Source organism: Globicephala melas, chromosome 10 (genome assembly GCF_963455315.2).
Source record: "Globicephala melas chromosome 10, mGloMel1.2, whole genome shotgun sequence".
NCBI classification, from domain to species: domain Eukaryota; kingdom Metazoa; phylum Chordata; class Mammalia; order Artiodactyla; family Delphinidae; genus Globicephala; species Globicephala melas.
The window spans coordinates 59,199,327-59,207,724 of record NC_083323.1 but is presented as its reverse complement, the minus strand read 5'-3'; the positions used below and the strand labels follow the sequence as shown (position 1 = coordinate 59,207,724).

General features: G+C 54.6%; 1 protein-coding gene across 7 annotated transcripts in view; it reads left to right on the top strand.

Moving 5' to 3' along the window:
* The window catches only part of NCKAP1L (NCK associated protein 1 like), a 122,441-nt gene that overhangs the window by 18,823 nt on the left and 95,220 nt on the right, over nt 1-8,398 (top strand). Inside the window, exon 1 of one of the 7 annotated variants that reach the window (XM_060306446.2) lies at nt 5,913-5,933. The exons of the other annotated variants lie outside the window; for them this stretch is intronic. The gene's annotated coding sequence lies outside the window, so the exon portion shown is untranslated. Of the gene's footprint in view, nt 1-5,912; nt 5,934-8,398 lie in introns of those variants that run through there. 7 annotated transcript variants of the gene reach the window in all.

Sequence of the window (8,398 nt, the reverse complement as noted above, 5' to 3'; positions counted from 1 at the left end):
TAGAGGAAGGGACTGCAGCAGGAGAAGGCAGTGACCCCCTGCCCATCCCTTCCCCCAGCCCTGGCTCTGTGTGATGAGATCACCTTTCAGGATTCTAGTCTTTATCTTAGTCTGGGGGAGGGGGACCAAGGGGCCTAGATCCTCTCCTAACCTCCTCTCCTTTCCAGCCCTCCTCCTGTCTTTTTCCTCCAGGACTCCTCCCCTTCCAGAATAATAATCCCCCGAATCGGAACCCTGCCCCTTCTCTTCTCCAGTCCCCTGCCCCACTCTGGCTTGGGGGACTCAGAATCAATGCTCTTTCCTTCGCCACGAGTCTCCTCCTCATTCTACTACTCTACTTCCTGTCCCAAATCGCCCAGCTGTTTTTTTAAAAGCCCCTCTCCAGAGCCAGCTGCAGCCCAAGGGAGAAGGCAGCTGGTCAGACCGTGGAGTGGTGCTGGCTCCCATCCCACTCTCACATCTGCAGGTCCTGACCCCCTCTTAGGCGAGGAACCCAAAGAATCTCTGGGTCAGGATCTTAAGCACAGCACTGCCGCGAAGGTAACCTCTAGGTGAAAACTACTCAAGCCAAGGGCTGAGACCCTCTCTGGGAGGAAAGAGGTTGCGGGCTGACTGCTGTATAACCCAGCAGAGCATGTGTGTGTGAACCCAAATCTCTCCTGTTTCAGCCCAGGCACAAGCTCTTTAGATTTTCCCAGGATTTGGGAGCTTGGGGTGGGGGTGGGGAGGGATACAGGGAGGGAGGTGTGTGATTCAGCTCCTCCCAGGAGCCTTGGTGAGGGACAAGGGACATAGCGTCCTGCCCCAGTTCTCCTCCCCACTCCACCCCACCCCCCACCCCGCTTGGCCAAGTCAAACAGGCCCCCTCCCTGTCCATTCCCCGCTCCTGTTTACACCGGGAGCCCCTTAGTCATTCTCTGGCTGGCTTTTCTACTCTCCCCAATATCCCTCCTCTCTTGGCTCTCTCTGCCCTTATAAGTCCTCTCCCAGTGGCCCCAACACCTCCTGCCTTCCATCTCACCATGCCTGCCTCTGCCTGGCCCTCCCTTCCTCTGCTCCGGGTCAGGCCTGCACTTGGGGTTCCCTCCCAGTTGGAGCTGCTTCAGGCAGCCCTCCAGGCCTGGAAGCTGGCCTAGAAAGGTCAGCCAGGAGAGGGTTCCTAGGGATCATCAGCCCAACCCTCTCCTTCAGAAGAGGAAATGGGTGTAGAGAAGTGAATTGACTTGTCCAAGGTCACATGGCTGCTAGTTAGTGGTGAGCCTGGAACCTAAGTGTTTTGACTCTAAACCCAATACCCTCTCCTCTCAGCCCACTGCCCACTAAATGCTCTGTCTCCTGTCAGCTTTTTCTCTGTGTATCTCTCAGCTTGTCTCTGGCCAGTCTGTGTGTCTCCAAGTGTCTCTGTTTTCTCTCTCGGCTCTGACCTCTCTGCTACCCTCTGTCCCTTCATTGCTCAGTAAGAATTATTTGCTGTGATGACTGATTATTATTAATCACGGTCTGCTTGACAGAGGGGCAGAAGGGGTGAAGGGCAAGGGCAGGACACTCACCAGACTCCTGCTGTCACCAGCCTGCCTGCCCTGAAGGCTGGAGCTTAGAACTAGGAGACTGAATTTCCGCAGAGGAGTTCAGGGTAGAGGTGCAAGTTTTAAAGCCGGGAGCCACGCTGAGTGTCAGTAGCATGGGAGAGGGCTGAGGAATATTAATAATAGTTTATTTAGCACATGCTATATGCCTGGCCTTGGGCTTGACCATTAACCTGCCTTTATCCCATTTCATCTTCCGAATATCTCCAGCACTGCAGGTATTATGATTCTCATTTTACTGTCAGGAAACTGAGGCCCAGAGAGTGACGTGACTAAGACAAGATCACACAAAGAAAGGGGCAGAGGTAGAATCCAAATTTCATCCCAACTGATCCCGAAGTCCTTGCTTTTCCCACTGCACTGTTAGTTTAGTCCTCTAAACTGGGCTGGGTTTCTACAGGGGGAAGATTCTGGAGCAGAGATATTTAACATAGGACCATTGTTCCTAGGGTGGGGGTGGGGAAGATTGGGTGCACAATTCATTAATCCTCGGAAACAGGATGGAAGTGTGTGTGTGTGTGTGTGTGTGTGTGTGATTTCTCTGGGGTTGCTTCTTCCAGATTCTCAAATGCCTGGAAACTCTGAGAGCACTGAGGCTGGATATCCTGATTTCGGGGAATAGACTTGAGCCTTGTGGGGCCTGTAAGAAGCCTGGTGGGGTGGCATAGGCTGGGTGAGGTCTTCCTGAAATAACACTTCCCAACTGGTGTGTGTTCACACACACAGATGGGCTGTGGGTGTGCTGAGGCAGGTATCAATCCCCTCAACCTTCGCAGCCTGGTAAGACCTGGGAGCACCAGAGACCCCAGGCTAGTGGCTTCTGGCCAGAGCGACTTCTCTCACTACCTCTGGGGATGGTCCAAATCTAACGTTCTCAATGTGATATGATGCAAAAAAGAGTGGGAAGACTTCGCTGGACAAAGGCATCAGAGGAGCTTATTGGTTTGCGGCTCCTGGGACCCCCTCCTCCTGCCCTGTGGTGGGGTGATGAGTGGGAGTTCGGTCTCCCAGAGGGAAGGACGGAGGGATAGGTATACAGATTATGGAGCTGCAAGGGTTGGGGGGGAGGATTCTGGAAGTAGAGTAAGATCCTGGTTATCCCAGGAGTCTGGGTCTGGAACCTGCTAAAGTTGGAGCATTGAAATGTATGTGTGTCCAAGAGAGAGAAATCGGAAAGTACAGGAGTGGGCCATATGAACCCTAAAGCTCTTTCGCCACCCTGACTCAGGTCTCTGCTTAGGGGAACTGACGGTTCCATCATCTGTGACTCACCCACCACCATCCCCACTCCCTGTCTGACCCGGGGGGGGGGGGAAATCCCTCCCCCATGTCCTGACCTAAAATAAACGCAGACTCCCCTCCCCTTTCTACCCCCACTTTGCTCACAGCACAGGAGGGGTGGATGAAGGATGTTTGCTAGACATCATGGGGACAAGACCAGTCCTGGGAGATGAGATGCTTTGGTTCTCTTGTTCTAGGGCTCTGAACCTAAGGCTTGAGACCGTGCTCAGGTATCTCTGTAGGGACAAAACTGGGACTTTTTCCAGGCTGGACTAGGTTTGGGAGGGGCAGAGGGACAGGGATTAGGGGAAGGGCACTGGTGGGAGAGGGGCAGGGCTAAGGGAACACTGGGGTAAAAAAATACAAGGCCCAGGGGTCCAGAGCAATCAGATTAATGGGAAGGAATTTCCACCATCCAAGCTAGTGTCTTCTTTTCCAAAGCCTCTTCAGTTTTCCTATTCTACTTTTTGGCATTTTTTTGAGGCAACAGAATTCTGCAGGAAAATGTAACAACTTCACATAGGAAGTTAAAAGGGAAATAAGATTCTCTGGGGTGTCCTAAGCATTGACCTCATTTTATTTGCTCACCCACCCCACCCCCATTGCTGTCCATCCTTTTTCTCTCCTTTGTTGCCATGTACCTACCTCTAGAGAAGAAAGGAGTGCCTGAAGCTTCTGGGCTCAAGGGCCTGGAAGCTGAAGGAGAGATCCATCCGGGGTGGGAGCGTGTGGGCGGGAGCGTCGTTTCCTGGGATGGCCTTTCCAGATGTAAGCACATCTGGAGCCCATCAGGGAGGGACCTGAAGCACCAGGATTCCCAGTGCACACCCAGCTGGGGCTGTGAGGAGCTGAGGAGGAGCCAGGCGTTCCCTCCCACCCCCACGACGCTTGCCATTTCTAGCCTGCTCTTGGGAAAATATTACCAATGCCAGACAGAAAGTTAGGGCATTGGAAGGGGCCGGGAGGAGGGCAAGAGGGCCAGAGATTGCACCCACAACACAGACATACTATTTCACTAGCTTCAGCTTTTTCTGGCTCTATAAAGAGGACAGCGGGAATTCCCTGGTGGTCCAGTGGTTAGGACTCCTCGCTTTCACTGCCGAGGGCCCGTGTTGGGGAGCTAAGATCCCACAGGCCATGTGGTGTAGCCAAAAAAAAAAAAAAAAGACAGCATCTCTGATCGGTTTGGAATCAGGATGTGCGTGTGCGTGTGCGCGCATGCATGCACGCGTGTGTGTGTACAGCACAGGTATGCCATCTGTCCTTACACACACAATAAATTGGCTTCGGCATCAGGTTGGGGATGGGGGCTAGCACGTGCCCCTTCTTGCTTTTCATGAAAAGGTGTAGGTCTTCCCACGAGCTCTCTGGACTTCTAGCACTTCTCACCCCTCCACCCCCAAACAAACACACTCCTTCCTTGGCTGCCAATTCCTTCCTGTCCATCGTCACCTCATAATGAGCACACTTGTTTGCCCGGCATCATGTACAGGGCTAAGAATAGGTCCCTCCCCTTGCCCTTCCCTTCAGGGAGATATAACATGTTGGGGTAATGAATTAGGGGGTAAATGGGGGTATACCGTGATCCCTGCAAGGGATCCAGGTGTTCCCCGCAGCCAACCCCAAGGGTAAAATGAGAAGTCTCTGGGGCCGAGATTCAGGAGCGCAGTGAGAGGGAGAGCTCCTCTGCACAGCCCTCTCTTCCGTAGCTATAGCTGGAGGGGGAACCAAGCCCTAAAAGATTTTTAAACAACCTCTGGACTTCAAGCTTGTGGCTTTACTGAGTTGAGATATTAATATAATAGAAGGTAGTGGTGGATACAATTTACAAGTCTGATGTATAAAAATATCTTGGGCTTCCTGTCTTACCTGCAGCAAGGTCGAATGGACTATGCCCTCTCAGCCTCCATCTCTTCTCACCTCTGGCCTCAACCCTAGATTGGACTTCAGAGCCCCAGGGGAGAAGCCGAGGAGCGGAGCTCCCTGACCTTCTGGCTTAGATCCCTTTCAATAGCTGTCCAGCAGTTCAGAGCCTGGGCACTGGGACACCTCTCTGATCTAGGTTTGACTAGAGTGTCCCAGATGACGGAATTGTGGGGTTAGGGGCAGGGCTAGGGCCTTCAGGTCTCAAAGATAGAGGAGGGGTGTGTGGTAGAGATTGATAGGGGAAGAAGGAAAGTTTGGGGTTTGGGTAGAGAGCTGAGTGGCTGGGGGAGGGGAAGGGGGGATGGAGCTCTAAGTTTTCACCTCCTGGAGATCAGCCCTTCCTTTAGGCCACACCCTCCACAGCTGGCTGGGAAGAGCTCTCAACCCTACCCCCCCCCACAAGCCGATTGCTTACAGATGTTCTAGGAAAGGGGGTGTTGAGAGAAGGGAGGGTGGAAAGGGGGTGCAGAGAAGGAAAACTGAAGGAAGGAGAGGGAGATCCATGGAAGGGAGAGAGGGAGAAGCTGCGGTCAGGTGGGGAAGCCTGTGAGGATGAGGAAGAGCCAGAGGGAAACAGCTGGAGGGGGAGAGAAAGGACGTGAAAAAGGGTCTCGTCTCCCCGCAACTCGCCCTACTCATTGCAGGCAGACAAATTAATCTTCTTCACCAAGGCTCTAAGGATGTTCCTTGTCAGCTCAAAACCTTCCCTGGCTTCAACTTTTTAATCAGTAAAGATCTGTCTACTCTAAAGTGTCTAGAACTGGGACTTCCCTGGTGGCGCAGTGGTTGAGAATCCGCCTGCCAATGCAGGGGACACGGGTTCGAGCCCTGGTCCACGAAGACGCCACATGCTGCGGAGCAACTAAGCTCGTGCGCCACAACTACTGAGCCTGTGCTCTAGAGCCCACGAGCCACAACCACTGAGCCTGTGAGCCACAACTACTGAGCCCGCACACCTAGAGTCCATGCTCCACAACAAGAAAAGCCACTGCAATGAGAAGGCTGTGCACCACAACGAAGTAGCCCCCGCTCGCTGCAACTAGAGAAAGCCCACGCGCAGCAACGAAGACCCAACGCAGCCAAAAATAAATAAATTTATAAAAAAGAAAATAAAGTGTCTAGAACTGTGCAAGTCACATAGTAAGTGTAGTGATCCAATTCAATATACATCTTTGGGTGCTAATTATGTACAAAGCTCAGGGGGCCATGCTGGGAGGCATGAAGAGGGAGAAGAAGAGGGGGAATTGGGCTGAGGTGGAGACACAAATAAGAGCAAAGAGGTAGAGAGAGGCTTCCAAAGAGACAAAAGGCAGAGTGACCAAGGAGGGTGAGCCACGAGTGACGAGTGGGGAGTGAAATGAAGGTGGTGGAGGAAGTAGGAAGGAGGGCCCCCGAAAGATGGTAGGAGGGAGGGAAGGGGAAAGGAAAGGAGAAGGAAAGAAGAGGGAGGGGAATGGAGGGAGAGGACCGGCAGAGAGAGAGAGGCCGGGTGCGGAGCCATGGGGAGTGGGAGATGGGTAGAAAGGGGGAACACTCCCCTCTGGCCTCTTGTCGGCAGTTTCGATGGTCAGACAGCCCGCAGGCCACCTGTCTGCTCCCCACCCCCTTCCCATTTAGGACTTTCTATGTCCTTTGGGGGTCCTTGAATTGACTCTTCCTCCTCTGGTTCCCTTTCCTCCCCACCCTCATCTCTTGGGCACAGATTTCTGAAGTCAGCGTCCTTCCCAATCATCACATTGCGGGGCAGTCTGCCGTGGCCCTCTTTTCTGGGTTTCTGTCTTTGAAATGGGTGGGCAGGGATGAAACAGACCAGAGGTGCATCCAGGTCTGGCCTAGTCTGCACTCAGTGGTCCCCCTCCTTCTCCAAACCAGTGCAGGGCTGAGAATGTGTATCAGAAGTCCCTCTGGCCCCCTTCCTGCTCCAGAGTCCCTGGGGTGGTATTTGCGGGTGGGGGGAGGGGAAACGTCTGAGGTGGAAAGTCTGACGCTGAGTCCAGGCCCCCAGCCCCACTCAGACTGGCTGAGCTCATCTCTCCAGGCAACCACAGCTGGACATTTTCCATGTGATCACCTCAGGGAGGGGGGCTGGGTTCCAGAAACCCAGACAGTGCTGACCGAGTCTCACAAGCGGGCTTGGGGATGGGGCAGCCTCAGGTGGCCCCAACGCACCTCTGCTGTGCTCAGCGGGGAAAGCCCCGGGGGAGGAGCAAGGAGAAACTGGCCTTGAGAAGTGCCAAGGCTAGGATAGATTTTGGGCCCACGTTGGCCCAGGTTTTTTTATCCCTACACGTGAATGTTGACCATTTGCACTGGCAGGACTGGGAAGATGCTGTGTGATGTGAATGTTTATGTGAGGTGAAAACCTGTGTGTGCGTGCGCGTGCGTGTGTGAGACCACCCTGCTCCCTTCCCGGTGCAGTGGGAGGTGAGACAGCTGCCTGCCCTCCCCGTCACCCCATCCCTTCCCTAACCCAGGGCCTTCTCTTTCAACCACAGACAACGGGAAGGCTAGAGAAAGTAAGCCAGGGAACAGAGAGAGGAATGGGTCACTCTCGTCCCCAGTGGAAGAAACTGGGGCAAGGGGTTTCCGAGCTGGCTGGGGGACGATGATCACCCAGCAGCGGGTGCAGGGGCTGCTGTGAGAGTAGCCCCTGGCGCCCTGCCGTGAAGGCTATGGAGCTGGAAGCATTACTGGGTGTCCGGTGTGGGTCTCTGCACCCCTCTTCTCCCTCTCGCCAGCCCCAAGATGCTGGGGTAGGCTGAAGGAGGCTGGTGGGGCGTGTGAGGGGGAGGCAGGGATGGGGGGGCAGGAAGCCTTTGGCTCTTTGTTCCCTCTCTTTCCTGACTCCTCGGTGGCGGCAGACTGGCTTCCTTCCTCCCCACGGCACCTTGGCTCCCAGCTCATTTCCGCTCTTATGCCCTTAGCGCAGCCCTCGACCTGGCACCGTAGAGCTTTTCCAAGCTGGATTTCTGGGCATGGGGACCCCTAGATGAGTGGGAATGGGGGCTGAGGAATGCAAATGAGATGCCAGTGAGCCCCTCCCTCAACCCATTCAAGGTCTGTAAGCTGACTTGAGCGGATCTCGGGAGGGGCTTATTGGCCAGCAAGTGGGAAGCTCTCTGAGCACAGCAGGGACCCAGGTGTTTGGTTACCTGGGGCCTGCCTCTCCTTCAGCCTGGGGTGCACAGAGATCAGGGCTGGAGAGACACCCCACCCCCACCCCAGCCTGGCTTCCATCTCTGTGTCCCTACTTGGCTGTCCTTGCCTCAGTCTGCCCCTGCCCCACCTCCCACCTCCATCCACTGCCCTACAAGTCAAGGAATGTAAGTTTCCTCCCTCACTCTCCCATTGATTAGTCATGGGCGCCCCGATCCCCACGGGAACTGTTACTCACCCTTGAGCCCCCCCTCACCGGCAGTCGTCTCCCCAGAACTGGCTGAATTCCTGTAGGAGGAGCTCCGGTGTTGGACGTGGAGGGGAGGTAGCAGTAGCAGGGGTTGTGTCTGGTGGGCAGTGTCCCAGAGAGAGCCAAAGCAGGAGCCCCCTGCTTCCAACACACACACACACACACACACACACACACACACACACACACACACACGGAG